General features: G+C 43.0%; 1 protein-coding gene across 7 annotated transcripts in view; it reads right to left on the minus strand.

Annotated features, from left to right (window-relative positions):
* Positions 1 to 13665, minus strand: part of LOC118317902 (LIM domain containing preferred translocation partner in lipoma) — a 141585-nt gene extending 127920 nt beyond the window's left edge. For 2 of the 7 annotated variants that reach the window (XM_035647023.2, XM_035647019.2), the window contains exons 1-2: positions 10679 to 10862; positions 5883 to 5955 (exon numbers count right to left, since the gene is read on the minus strand). The gene's annotated coding sequence lies outside the window, so the exon portion shown is untranslated. Of the gene's footprint in view, positions 1 to 4102; positions 4198 to 5882; positions 5956 to 10678; positions 10863 to 11027; positions 11300 to 13560 lie in introns of those variants that run through there. The other 5 variants (XM_035647025.2, XM_035647021.2, XM_035647024.2 and 2 more) reach the window with 5 other exon arrangements.
* Positions 13666 to 15110: the final 1445 nt, after the last annotated feature.

Below are 15110 nucleotides of genomic sequence, written 5' to 3' on the forward strand. Positions count from 1 at the left end.
ATTTAGTGGCATCTGATCCTAAAAGATTGGGGCACGGAGAAAATGTCACTTCTGGCACACAATCACTCTGCCGTCTGGAATTGTTACCATTATGACAGCGTTAAAGATTACTGTGGTTTACTAGTAATGAAAGTGATCACGAACACCAAAGAGACATTTTCACCGAGCAGAACGATTCGACAAAAGATGGGTGTCGAGCGCCAGGAATGCCTAAGGGTGTAATCGGAGTTGATTCAAAGTAAAAATGTATGATTCTTTCAAAAAAAACAGGAACCTCCCTAGGAATCCAGGCGACCTTTTCAGAACTCAGGACCTTTAGTAAAGTAAAAAAGTCTCTGACTCCCAAAAAGTCCATGTGCCTGAGATGGTCTAATCTGATGTAGCTGGCACTATCGGACATGACTATCAAATTAAGAACTAATGTAAGGAAAACACATCTTCAAAAACACATCAAAATTGTGAGAGAGCGTTGAGGGGATAAACCCGGGAAATAACATTCAAGAAACAAAAATGAAACCTAAATTTTTTTCAATTGATCTATTGCAGCTGCATTGGCTACTAAAGCGGAAAAAAATACCCTAAAAGTTTCACCAGATCCTCACTGCATTGGAGAAAGAGACATTTTCTTTCAGCCTGCCTGGTCTGTTCTTCACATGAAAAATATATTTTCAGTTAGTTTACAGAAATGCTGTAGGAGCTTCCTAAATGTATCAAATATGTTGGAGACTTGGGTTTCTCTAATTAGTAATCATCAGCGATACCACGTGTTTACCATGTAATCACTCTTTCTAGACAAAAACATATTTTTCACTAAAGCATCGTCAGATACATTTAACTGATAAATAATTAAAAGGTTGATATGTTTTGAGTCAGTATGTCCTTATTTGAATATATTACAGGGATAGAGAATTGCCCACCTACATACACAAACTGTAAATGTTCTCATGGTGTCTACACAGCTAAATTAAATCCTAATTGAACAGTTTTGTAACCAAGGGAATTCAAATTAAGGGATAATTTACTACAGTAGGCTTGTCAATTGAAGACAAATAGAGGCGAAGTTCTAACTTGAACTTAAAGAGATCTTATCACAATAACAGAAGTTCGGAGTTTACTGGCAGTGACAGAAGACCTTTCCAGAGAAATCTGGGCTCCACAACAAGAATGGAAACTTTCCTGAAATAAAGATGCAAAAGATACTTCATTTATTTTTGAACTAAAAGCTGAATTCCTCAGTTATGATATAAAGTGTCTGGTGGGGGCCGCTGACAACGCATCACAAATCTGACAACATCCCAACCGTGAAGGAAGGTCATGACATCATGCAGAGGGCGTGGGGCTTTTTTTTATAGTGGGGAAGGGAACAATAAATGAGAGGAACATCCTTTAAAGTGCCAAAGAGCTTAAACTGAGGTGATGATTTACTGAATGTTCAAACATAATAATGGCCACTTGCATGCAGCCAAATCGACACTGTGATGAGAGGCCCAGCCAAAGCCTTGAAACATATTGTAAATTAATGTGTCTGAGATTGTTGTTCATTGACGCACCCTGTCCAGCTTTACTGGGTAAGAAGGGGGGAAAAAATCAATTCAGACTGTGAGAAAAACTTGAACTTCACATGTGCCAGGCAAATGCTGACATGTATCCAAAAGCTCTAATAATTTTTGAACGTGTCATTCTTCGCAATGTTGATGCCACTATGGCAAATTTACCCGGAGAGGAAACACAACCTGGACTACTCGTGTTGATCATAATCTCCGTGTTCAATCTGCACTCTAAAACTCTCAAGGGTACGGAAAGAAAAAGCTGTTTAGATGGCGCCGTTAGTTAGAGAGTAATCAAGACTTAAACACAAAAACAGAAAGTAATCAAACCCTTAAAGTGATTCTCCTTAATAAGGAAGATAATCTCTTCCACCATAGCTCGGTTCTCCTCAGCTCAGTTGGATACTCAGTGTAATTGCTCTTGTTAATCATGCCGTAATTTGTTGACGAGATTCATTTGGAAGACTCGTCTTAAAAAATCAATCCGGGGGAAGCCGGCATCTCAAAATCAAGGACAGCAAAGCAGAGCGAGACCAGATTAAGTAATTTTAAGAGTGTTGTATATGTGGCCACAGACTGACATAACACTACGATCAGCTGCTGTTGCAGTTCGTTAAACTGGTAATGCCACAGAATTATCTCAAAACATTCTTAGTGTGTCCGTTAAGAAAGCAACGCAACTTCATTCCTGATACTTTGGTTGCAAACTACAAAACTACATTTATAGATCATCATGTATTTAAGAGTACAAAACAGCTGCAGCACGATTAACTTTGTTGGCAATTCTGAAATAATAAGGCCCATGAGTATGGGCTCCGATCAGGGTCATTATGAACTTGTAAACTGATATCAGTGGTGAAGTTAGTTGTTAGCAGTTGGTGTGTTCAAAAGCAAAGCACAACACTGTGTGTAAAACTCAAAGATTCCCACACTGTGTGCTAAGATGAAGTTACAAGAAGACCCAGAAGGGACACTCATCATAATGTAAGTTACTTTTACATATGAAGCATTTACATCTGATCTCACACGGTGGTAAAACACGCTGAAATGCCGTTGCATGATGACGTAGTATAGTGTCAGTGGAGTCGAATTCTCTGAGCACCGCTGTTGGCTGAGTCCTGCTTTACACCTTAGTAGTTAGTAGTAGTAGATAGGAAAAGACGATAGGAAGGACAATCTGAATCCACCCAAACACTTCTGTCACCTCCATCTCCACGGCAGGTCCTAGGGGTTTTGTAGATTTTCAAGATGGACGACGGCGCGAGCTCTTCCACAACCCAGGTGGGTTTGCATACATACTCAAATAATTTTTTTTACCTTCATTTTCTTCAGCAGTCAAATATTATTACACCCAGGCCATCTTCCATTTTGAAAATCTACTAAACATTTCAGGACCTGCAGCAGAGATGAAGGTGCAAATTGTTCAAGAATGAATAATTGTGGGGACATAATAAAATTACGTGAATTCGATTTAAAAAGGGAAATCATATGCCATTGTCCAGACCAGAGTAATGGACAACACTGTCTCTAGAGCTTTGAATGAACAGGCTTAAGCCAAACCATTTTCATCCACACTTCATGTTCTTTGGCTATTTCATTAATGAGCTCTTGTTTTCTTACCGATTAGTAATGATCTTGATTCGGTCTTTTGCAAAAATTGGTCACAAATATGAAAACTATAAGGAAAACAGGGTCAACAGATGAATGGCTCAATACAGCTGTGTGAAAGAAAAAACTGAACAACCGACACAGGCGTGCTAACAGGAACAAACACCTCCAAGGCAGAAAGCCGATACGGTCCCAGCTCGATTTAAAGATAAACATTAATTAGATAATCACACCACACCGTCATTAAAGTCAGCAGCATCAGCCCTCAGAGCGAAGTGAAATCATTTACCTCTTCCCTCCACTTGTGAGGAGAAAAACTGCCGGGCACCTGCCACTAAATGTTTGAAGTGTGAAACTAAGAGCCCGGAGGAAAGTCAGACCTGGTAAGGTGCAGCCGGTGAGAGTGGATGTCTGCAAGACGAGAACTCTTCAATGGCCTGAGCTGCCGCCAGCTGACACACACAAACAAACACACACCATTTCTCTCCTAAAATACCTATATTCAGAGTGTTTAGACTGCTTCTCACCTTCTTCTCTAAGGTCAGTCTCATGGTCAAAGAATATTTCTCACTGCATTGCCGAGTTAGTTACAACTTTTGAAAAACCTTCCTAAAACTATCTGGTGAGCTCGATACTTGCACAGGGACACTGTGTGCCGGTGGTGCGTCTGATGCAAGTGAATGGCAATGAAACCTCTCAAACCTTCAATCGAGCAGTGACAAATAGTGACACAAGTTCCAAACAAGCAGCCGATACATGCAGTTTTAGAGAATGGGAAAAAAGAAATTTGCAAATCAATCATTTTAGTAGCTTCTTTTAACTCACACTATATCATATTACATTCATATCTATTTTGACAACACATTGAATTTTCTCAAAGTATATATACACATGCTACCATAAAACTAAATCAATACAACAAAAACTGAGCACAGAATGATACTCACAGTTTCTCTTTAGATCACTGAGGCACAGAAAACTGCTAGCTTCACTAAATGGCAGTCACTTAGAAAGGCTCCTCTCACCCCTAGAAAGCCTTATGCAGCCGAAATGACTCACATCCCCTCTTCCAACCTCTGTCAACCATCATGAGGAGGTAAACATTTCCAAATATGGAGAAAATATGAAGACAGTATCGAGGGCAATATCAGTTTGGTTTGCTTTCAGCCTGGAATGCCATACTGTGTGAGCCAGAGTCACTCGGCAGAGCCAGTTCTGTGGTGCATACCTTTCACTAAGAATAATAATGATGGTTGTAGAGAACTTTTCACAATCACTTTGAGTTTGTTCTGACCCAAGATGGGTAACACTGTGAGCCCATACACGAAGGGGTAAATATGAAAAGGAGAAGATGCGTTAAATGCTTAAAGCTCCGAATGAGAATCTCAATACGTTTCTTTAAAAAATGCAGGGAAATATTTTAGACTTTTTTCATTCATCAGGCAACCGGGGCCGGATTAGAATGTAAAAACAGCCCGTTTCCCTGTGAGAAGCCGCCCTGTCGCACGGATTGTCTTTCTGTGATTAAGAAGGTATAATTAAAGTCTGATTACTCCCCATGAGCGCCATCGGTCAGTGGAGATCACGGTAACATAACAGCTGCTGAGAGTGGACATTACACCGACCAGCGGAGCAAGTTGGGGTGAGAGCGTTTGTTCCCTCAAACAGAACGACCCAATTCACCCAAATCCCAGAGGAATAGACAGCATTCAGGTTAATGCAAATCTGACACCTTCATATACACATAGAATACACCTTAAACAAAGTGTCTGGTTTTTTCTCACAATTTTCCGTCACCGTTACAGTTCATCTCAAGTGGCCCATCGTTGCAAGTCTGGTACAAATTTTATTGTTTGTAAAACAATCACATCTTCATTCTACTCCTTCTTGGTTCTAGTTCCGAATTTGTCTATGCTTTGCGCTCGTGCTCGTTTTCTTTGATATGAAAGCAAAAATCTTAAAATGAGTGACAATTGAAAATTTAAAAGCGTATTGGAACAGACCACTAAACAATACCAGGTGAGCATGTGGCTGCAATGTCAACACAGAGATAAGAGTCTCAAAAATAACTTTCATAGATTTGAATCAAAGAAGCGGCCATGGATAAGTGTGCTTTTTACAATGAGCTAAACCACATAGTATTCAATAAACCCAGCTATGAGCCGGAGACTCATGTCAGCAGAAGCATCCACGTGTTATGTCTGGTCTCTGGTGAGGTCAGTTAAGGGCAAAGTCATCACACTGTTATCGAACACTGTATTAGCCACATTAAAAAAACAAAGTGTCACCATCTGAAACAAACAAAATCTGATCCGAGCATTAAGGCCTGCAGTTTGAAAAGGGCCTACCAAAAGAGTCATATTACACTTGCTGTGCAAATGCTATGGGCGATATTTAAGAAGTTAATAGTAACTTAACATACAACATGAAACACACTGATTTAGTATGAGTACTCACACTAAAGGACCTCAAAACATATTTCATTTTTGCCACTGAGCCACTTTAATTTCCAAATCCATCCTCAAAGGCACATTTGAGGACAGGCTTGGCCCAGAGTTACTACATTACATGTTCATATTTGTCGCACTCAAACTGGATGCTAAAACATCTGGACTTCCAAACATAAGTTCTACCACGGCCAGACGTGACAGCACAAAAGCTGGACAAAGACCAACACCCAGTTTCCAAAATGTACAATACAGCAAAGTATAGCAAAAGCCATCTTACCTTTTCTCTTCTCTGGGTGTTTGGGGTTTCTGGAAGGTTGTTAAAAGCGATGCCCTTCACTCTGTGTTGAATTCTGTTGAGATAAAGATGTTGAAATTAAGACTGAGTAAACTCTGTATTTCTCAATTTGATTACATATAGGGATGACCATAATCAATTGTTTCACTGGCATTGTATATAATACCTCACAGTTGACAGACTGCGCACAAGACTAACCGCACGACATGCGGACAAGCTATTCAATTGCTATTTTCTGAAAAGCCCTGCCTACCGGAAATACACACACTTTACTCTAATGTACTCCAGAGTTACAAGAGGACAGCTACAACTTAATGGATGTTTTTTAACGGATCTACCTGGCCACCGACAATGGTGGGATTTCTCCCGGTGATGACAATGGCTAGTCCAACTGTGACAGAATGGTTAATGTGTTTGTGAGGGAGAGGGACAGAGAGAGAGAGTGAGATCCACAGCAGGAGAGAGCGCTGCACACAGCTCTACAATGAACCAACAGCACAAAACACTAAGTTAGGGGTTGTTTATGTTAGTATGAGAAGTGTTTAAAAATTCTCTAAGTTATGAAACTATGGCAGGACAAATTAAGACGATAGTGGGCCGTCACAGTCTAGCTCATTAATGGGAAAACATTGTGTAGACCTATTGGTCTGTTTTATTCGGTTTAACTGATGTTGATGTTCTGTTGTTCATGATGTGTGAATCCTCTTCTTCTATTGTTTATGCAGCTACTAGCACTTTAAAAAATGAAACCCTTGTTATTTACAAAAGTGTCACAGACAATTGTTAAACTGTACATCCCTCTTGTGATTGTACTGTGTAGGGCCACACTAACATGGTACAGTGAGTGGATGCTTTTAACTTTTTCTCCGACTGTGTCAGTTCATCAGTGGAGAGATGAACCTCCTGCAGGCTCCTTTAAATCCTGTATGAACTTGTTAGTGGAAGTTGTCCATTTAAATTTCAGTCTTCCATTTGTTTTACCCTTGCACCTGTCACACTGTTCGAGTAATACTTCAGCACAAAGACAGCGCATGGAAAACAATGCTGACAAAAAATATTTCACCACAGTGACAATTATTCCGTGAAGAGAGCAAACAGAACAAAATAACATTTGATATAAAAGGTATCTCTTAAAAATAGGCCAAATCGTTCCAACGTTAAATTCCTAACAGTCCTACAATTACTTTATCTTTTCTTCTTCAGCTACATTAGAACTGCCCCCTTTGAGATCACTGTGGTGCTTCTGCATTTTATCATTATAGCCACAAACATGGAATTATCAACAATATTATATAATTATTCAAATATGTATCAACTTATAGAAAATACTTCTAATTCCTTCCATAATTTGTGAGTATCGTGATCTTGTAATATTGATCATAAATCTCCAGTGATAGTTGCATTTCTTTGTAAATGACTGTTTTTAACTACTACTATCGATTTTCTGACTCATGTATGGAAAATGCCTGTCACATACAGTTTACAAGTTTTTTCTCTCATAGGATCTGCACAATAACCTGATGAAGATGAAGCCTTCATGGGCTGGTGAACGTGCAGGGAAGTTTGAGAACTGTTCTGTAACAAGTGTTTGAGACTGAAACTCTGGTTGGTGTTTTCTGATGCAACAGCGAAGTCTCCTTTAAGAAGCATGATGCATACAGCTATCTAGTGCAATAAACCTGCAAACCAATTTGCCCTCGTGTAAGACTGAACGCCTTTTTTTATTTCCACATTTTTTATCTGTAAAACGAGTGGAAGGAAAAAGCCTGTGTAAGCAATGGCTAGTGAGAGTAAAGTGGTTTGTGTAAAACTAGAGGACGGAGTCAGAGCACTGGCATAATCATGTAATTTAGTGCCTGTCCTCCTGTCCTGTAGTTGCAGGGTGTTCAAGAAACAGCTCCCAACTCAAAGCATTCATTTCAGCAAACCAGCCTACTCCATGTCACACCCCTACCTGACAGCCCAGCAGACATTGTAAGCAGGCGCTGACATGTCCATGCTAGGCCCTCTGTGTCATTATATGTCCAAAAGCACATTTTTTTTGCCCTCCTCGAACATCATTATGAGTTTTTTTGTTGCATTCAAGAGTCTTACAGATGATTGAACAGTGACAAATTAAAGGACAAACGATTGCTGACCCCACGCTAAACTGGTAGAGAGACAAAGCACGACCACCTGTGATACATTCAGGTGTGGTATCAGGAGTTTAACAGGTTAACCAGCTCAACGTGATTCTAATTTGGTACGTAGCGACAGTTTTGTGCATCGGAGACACTTCATCTTGAACAAGATGGGGTGAGGTGAAAACCTACGATAAGGCTGGACCGTGAATAGTCAATGTGCCAAATTGAGGACCAAGTGGAAACGTTGTCAAACTGCAATACAGCAATTAAAGCATTCATGACAACATATTTGTTCTCTGCCACTCACTGAGCAGAGCAGACGTATGTTAGAGGCGGTCTAACGCTCGCAAGGCAGAACAGGCGACTTCTACAGGTTTGTCCATATAACATCTTTTATAACATCTATAACTAACAATGTCTCTGGATTTGTCAAAAAAATCCCTTCATCGTATTGTAGCCAGTATTGTGCTGTCAATATAGACAGTTGGTCTTGAAAAAGCAACAGCCAATCGTGTGACTTCAGTCGGGCAAGCAGCACTCCATCGACCAATGGCATTACTTAATCACAAACTCAACTCTATCAATCACAGCAGTGCAGATCCTCGCAGACTCTTTTAACAATCTGAATGAATGAATATCCCATCCATCCCAATATCAAACAATATACATGTTAAACACAATTCTCAAGTTATATGTTGGATGGATGCTTAGCTCTCAAGTATTAAGCATAATGATAAAATAATACGTGAAAGGCAAATACACAATGGACCTTGCCTTAATTTTGGATCGACCACACAAACCATTTATTATACAGATGCCCACTGTCCTAACATCACCCTCCACTCTATAACTGAGCATTTTCAGCCAGAGAATCTGCTGCTGCTCATTCAAGAAAAGGACACCCTCATTAAAATATACCAAGAAACACAAACAGGACAACAACTTGACAAAATCTATCAGGGGGCCTCGGGCTTGAAGGCAGTTGTGGAACTCATCTTTCAACTTGAACATCATCAGTGCTGTCAAACTGGTCCTTTTTAACCAGAGATTTTAAAAGACAGTTCCATTTAATGTTGCCCGAGTCAAGAATTTGTCGGAGCAACACAGATGTATGCGGTTTGACGGCAGTGCTCTCAGGGGACCATGGTGTTATTGATTTGAAATTCACATCTGAGTCAAAGTTTGAATTGAGTCTTTTCAAAGAGGAAGCGGAGACTGATTTCTCATGTTGGCTAACATTTGATCAAAATCTTTAGGTCTCTGGACCAAGGTTCTTTTGTCACTCACAAAACAATATCAAAGCGATTTCAAAAGGTTTTCAGAGAAGCCATCTGTAAGGAGGAAAACCTGAGGTGTGCAGCATGCCTGGAGACTCTAATATAGTATAATTTAAAGCTTGGTATATAGACAGATGGGGGGGGGGGCATCTGCACACTCTTAATGTCTCTAAAAGTCCAATTCTCCAGCACACCTTTGAAAAAGGATGGGATTTACTGTGGCTAAATGTATCAATCCTTTTTCAAAGACAGGTAAGGTTATGAGAACACAGGACATGGGGACAGCAAGGCATGGACACCAAACGTATTAATGTCAGTGTTTCCCCTACCATTGAATTGGGGGGGGCCGCACACATATAATGCCAATCAGAAGTCCTTTTCCTTATACACCTTATTCATCATGCCTGTATAAAAGATTGTGGATGACACTTAAAGTGATTTGTGAAACCTAACCCTAACGAGCCCTAACACCCCCCCCCCCCTCCAATAAACTGAGGGGAAACACTGAATAGCAAGAAGGAAGAAAGTCACGTGAAAATGACCAACATGGGTCTTGATAATGCCTCTCGACTTTTGCCTTGTATGGGTCAAATTATTAGAGTAACAAGAAGTCAAACTGTGGGCGGGGCCAGGTCTGGTCTGGTCTGTGCCATTAAAACAAGATAAAAATGGAGGCAGTGACGGTCTCGTCAGCCGGACCAGTGATCGGAGTGTAGCCTTCTGCTGCTGCTGCACTTCCTCCTGACTGATGAGAAGGCCTCGTCGTGACCGCACTCACTGTCAACGTCTCCACACGCGTGCGTGCGTGCGTGCGTGCGCGTGCGGGCGGCGGACGAAGTTGTCCTTTCCAACGCGTAATGAACACGGAAGTCGCCACATAAGACGCCCCCGCGAAGCTCTTTGCTGCGCGAGGTTGAACAACGCAGACGAGACTTAGTTTAAACAACGTGGCGAATCTGCGCCGCCGTAAACAAGCGCGCGCGCCCCCGTCACCGGGGTGTTTTCTTTCTGTCGTTCAAAACTAGCGAACTTAGCTGCCGACGACTCCGCAGGACGCGACAACACCGCACGAATGATGCACGGGCGCTTTAAGAGGCCGATAACAGGAAAAGAAGTAGGGAAAAAAATCCCCGCAACTCATGTGTCTCAGCGGACAGGGGACTGCTCGTGTTCTCTCCGGTGACAGTCTCTGGCTCTCTTCCGCATTGCTCAGCACCGCACCGCACCGCACCGCACCGCCGGGCTAAAAACAGACACGAGCCGAGAGAGACGCCCAGAGTTCCGTCTCGCAACACACACACACACACAAACACACAAACACAACACACACACACACACACACAAACGTCATGTTCACTTTTAACATTGTTCAACGCACCGGCTAGCGCTAAACAAGTTAGCTTCGCCGCTGTCCCCCGCGTAACTTTTCCGTACTAACGTGCCCGAGTCCACGCCCTCGCCTGTGAAACCTCCGTCCGAGGCGAGCTACGGGTGAAACGAATCCACATCACAAGGCCGAGGAACAGAACTGAAGACGAGCGACTCTCTCTCCGACCGGGGGGGGGGGGACACACACACGCCACAACCCGATTCGACGCGGCCGGTCGTTTGTTTTCTCTCTCTCTCTCTCTCGCGTGGGGCGGGGTGGGGGGGGGGGACGCGCCCCGTCCCGCGCCGGACCGGACCGGACCGGACGGGGGGGGGTGCGCTCGGCTGGCGTCGCTTACCTCGCTCTCCAGGATAAAAAAAAAAAAAAATCAAAGCACCGCAGAGGTCGACATCCCACCCGACAGAAGAAGAAGGGGGAGAAAAAAGTGAAACTTCTTGATCCCAATTCTGGGAGAGTTGTGTACGGGGCGCTGACGTCACGCGCTCCGAAATTCCAGGGCCGCCTCGGCGAGCGGAGAGGTTTGCCCATGTAAGGCAGCGGGCCCGCGGTGTCGCCACGAGCCGCCGCAGCCTCCGTCCACTGGTGTGATCGGCCCTTCTTTTTCCTCTTTGTGTGGTTTGGTTGGGGGTTTTTTTTTTTTTTAAACACAGAGCTAATGTGAAATACATGTTGAGAAGTAATGGTGCTGCAAAGTGAAACATGTTCTCACCTTCCCTGTCTGCCAGATGGGGACAGAAATAAGAGCCGTGTACACACTCACACACACACACACACAAATGGAGCAGACAGACACTTACAATGTAATGTCTCGTATAAGTTCATCAATCAACAACACCTCTCTGAACCTGTCATTAGTGATATTTTAATAATATTACAAGACTCACATCATATTCTGTAGTTGTTGTTGTATGCACCAGTGTCCTATAACAAAGAGCAAGCACTCACTGAACTATTAAATGCCATGTAGGGACTTTTTCTTTTCTTTTTCGGACTGCTTTTTACACAGCCTGTCCTGCTGTTTTTTGTTTGAGCTGTATCACAAGCGTCAATATTATTATAAAAAAATGATTCGTGGAATCTTCCTGCGAAACAACTCAGGCTGTAGTCACGATCACTGAACATATGGTTTTGAAATATCAAGGCTCCAAAGGAAGATATGATATGATACTATACAATACCATACCATACCATACGATATGATAGGATAAGATACAATATGATAGGATAAGATAAGACTATCAATTCCACATCGGGTAAATTAACCTGCAGCAGCAGGTGTCAAAGGCATCAGCAAAGAGGTGGGGAGAAAAAAAATATAGCTAATAATATACAATACAAAATACAAAAGAAGCAGTAGGGTCATCCAGTGAAGTGTAAAACGTCCCATGCTTTAATTGGATGAGATTTCAAATTCAAAGACTTTGTTGTGCACTGCACCGAGTGAATATGACCCCTTTCCCGACTAAACCTGCTCATCATGTTTGTAATAAACATTTCTGAAATATATTTCAATCTTGCTTTCCTATGAACCCAAGCATACAGATGTTTACCGCTGCTGCCGCCGTGCCACAGGCAATGTAAACACCAGGTGAGTCATTTTTGGACGTGAACTGCCTGTGCACCTCTCAAATAACAGCGTGACAAAATGTCAACCTAGACATCTGGCCGGATATGATTCACTTATTCCTCGGTTTGTTTGTCTCATTTGTGTCAGTCGCATTGCTTGTTTGCATGCATGCACTGTGCATGTGCGAAAGGCAGCGGCGCTCGGACAAATCAACAACTTGTGTAAGTGTGTTTCTGTGGAAGGAGTCAAGAGAAGTGCAACGTTCTGCAGTGGTATAAAATTAGTCTTGGACAGTGATACTTAATTACATCACATTCATTTGGTCCAAAGCGACTTACGAGCATCGAGGCAGGTAGCATCGAGGGCCTTGCCTAAAGGGCCCACGCTCGGATGACCTTGAATCGACCTCTGATCTTCTGTATCAAAATCAGCGGTTTAACCCACTAAACTATATCAGCTAGTGCTACTCTGAGCACGCAGATGACTTTGGTTGATGTATTGATAGATGAGGTGGACGAATGTTAAGTATCTATCAGTTTTCACTGCCACCATCACATCCCCAGTTTGAACTGACATTAATAACTTATGAATAACTTTCAGTGTAACACCAGAGTAAAGCTTGTGTCCTGATTACACATTACAGAAAAATGTTATACAGTATAAGGACGTCAAGACCTCCTCTGTGACAAAAGCCTTTTTGGTTTCCGTCTGGGTCACCCGCAAACTGTGAGAGAGGAAGCAAACTGTATTTTATAAAGATTCAAACCTGCATTTGATAGATTTTCTTTCTTTTTTGAGGGGCAGCTGAGAACACAACACTGACCACCTCATAAAGTTGATATGGCGAATATTAGCGAAAAACCATCTGTTTCCCCTTTTGATACGGAGCAACAACAGCGTCCATTTATGGAGTTGTGTTTATCAAATGATGAGTGAAAGTCCAAACGTGCAGTCTTCTTTCAGTTCACAGCTGCCAAATGCCCCATGGTGTGCAGGGTCTTTTCAGGTGTGACTGAACCAAAACAGTCAGGCTGCAGGCCTCAAGACAAAAACACAGAGCCAGAGGAGCTGAGAGGAACTGCAGGGTTGGCTGGTCAAAGCATCCGCTGTCATATTACAAAAGGTCATTTGACCCATTGTTGATGTAAAAAAAATATTGATTGGGCGAAACTCCAATACCTTTGGTGTTTGTTTCTTTTCCAAACAAATATTTTTCTTCTCATTAATATTCTATCAATGAGAAATACCTCAACATGTTCGGGTTAGTAGCGAGTGAGTAGCCTTTGCCCTCGCTTGGCCTCACCTGAATGCGGGGTCGCTCCGCTGCTTCCTCGTTTCCCGGAGCTCGGGCGATTTCTCATGTTTGCTCTAAAAGCCTCAATCAGATTTCCAACAAAGCCCTTTGCTTCATGTGGGCTCCGCCTGACCTCAGTGATCGCTGCCATGCAAACTATGCACAATCGCTTTACATGCTCGTGATTCCATGCAAATATGATAACTGCTTCTTTTCTTTGTTGTCACAGGGCTGTCCATCATTACACTGCCACTGTGTGCCTTGTGTATTTGTGCACGTCCGACGCATTCGGATACTGATTTCAGTGAATCTCCTGGGATTATTAATCATAATTCATATTGGTAGTAATTTGTGTACATGTGATAATGTGATTTAAAAGAAACTACTTTAAAGCTCCGTCATTCTTTTTAACGGCCACATGTAAATTCACGTTGAGCTCTATCTTTCCACCGCTAATTCGTACTTCACTGCAGCTGATTACGCTGCACCAAGCTGTGAATATACTTTGTTTTGCACTTCACCGTGCATGCAGAAAGCATAAGCGGTGCTCGCAGATCGGGCACTCTGATAAAAAAAACGACAACAAAAAAAAACAACGATTTGAGCTATTTCAGTGTCTCGCCCATGCGTCCCCTCAGCTCCAAGTTCCGGGGCACACTGAAAAAAGGTAATCTCATTTGTAACGTGTGACAGCTTATTTGCAAGTGTGTGCACTGGCAATCCTTTTTCTTCTTCTTCTTTCTCCTCCTTCTTAATGGGCCCGTCGGTGAATCTTCTTCCACTCTTAAAGCTGATTTCAAAAAGACACCCTGGAACAGTTGTGGGGCGACACATGCCGCCGCCTGTGAACTCGAGTTATCAATCAGCCGGCAATTAGCATGCTCGGTTAGAGGAAGTCATGTGGCTCTTTGATGTTCGGCAGTCCGGGAACGCAGCAACGCATGTCGGTGATATGATGGGTTCCAGCTTCACTACCGCAGCATGTGCGGAAAAAGACATGTGCTCACTGGGTCCAGCCCAACAGATAATTCACACTGGCGATGTGTTTGATGTCTAATCGAGCTCCATCACGTCTCCGCACATCACTCATTTTTGAGCTGCAGACGGCAAATATGGCACAGAAGAGAGCGAGAGAGACAGAGAGAGAGAGAGAGAGAGAGAATGTCAGAGACAACCACCTCGTCTGTCATATTTCAGTGTTTCAATTGTTCCACCGTCGGATATCCGGTTTTATTTGCTTGTTGTAACGCTGCCTCCTGCCCCCACACCACTTCCTCTGGAGTAGGTAGACCTCAAGCGCGGTACGGAACACAGCAGCTGCACAGACACTGTGCACTTCCTCGCGAAAGAAAAGGTGGGACTGAGAGCACGCGCTCTGCACCGCCGTGCCAAACGATGAACGCGAAACCCGACTGTTCGTCGTTTCCCAACGCGCCACCCTCTCGGTTCCAAAAAGGCCCAGGCCCTCAGGAAGCACCGGCTGACGGCGGCGGCGGCGGCCGGGCGGCGGGATCACCCCGTGTCGCCGGGCCGCGTGGTAAGGATCGCCGTCAGCAGGC

This window comes from Scophthalmus maximus, chromosome 13 (genome assembly GCF_022379125.1).
Source record: "Scophthalmus maximus strain ysfricsl-2021 chromosome 13, ASM2237912v1, whole genome shotgun sequence".
NCBI classification, from domain to species: Eukaryota; Metazoa; Chordata; class Actinopteri; order Pleuronectiformes; family Scophthalmidae; genus Scophthalmus; species Scophthalmus maximus.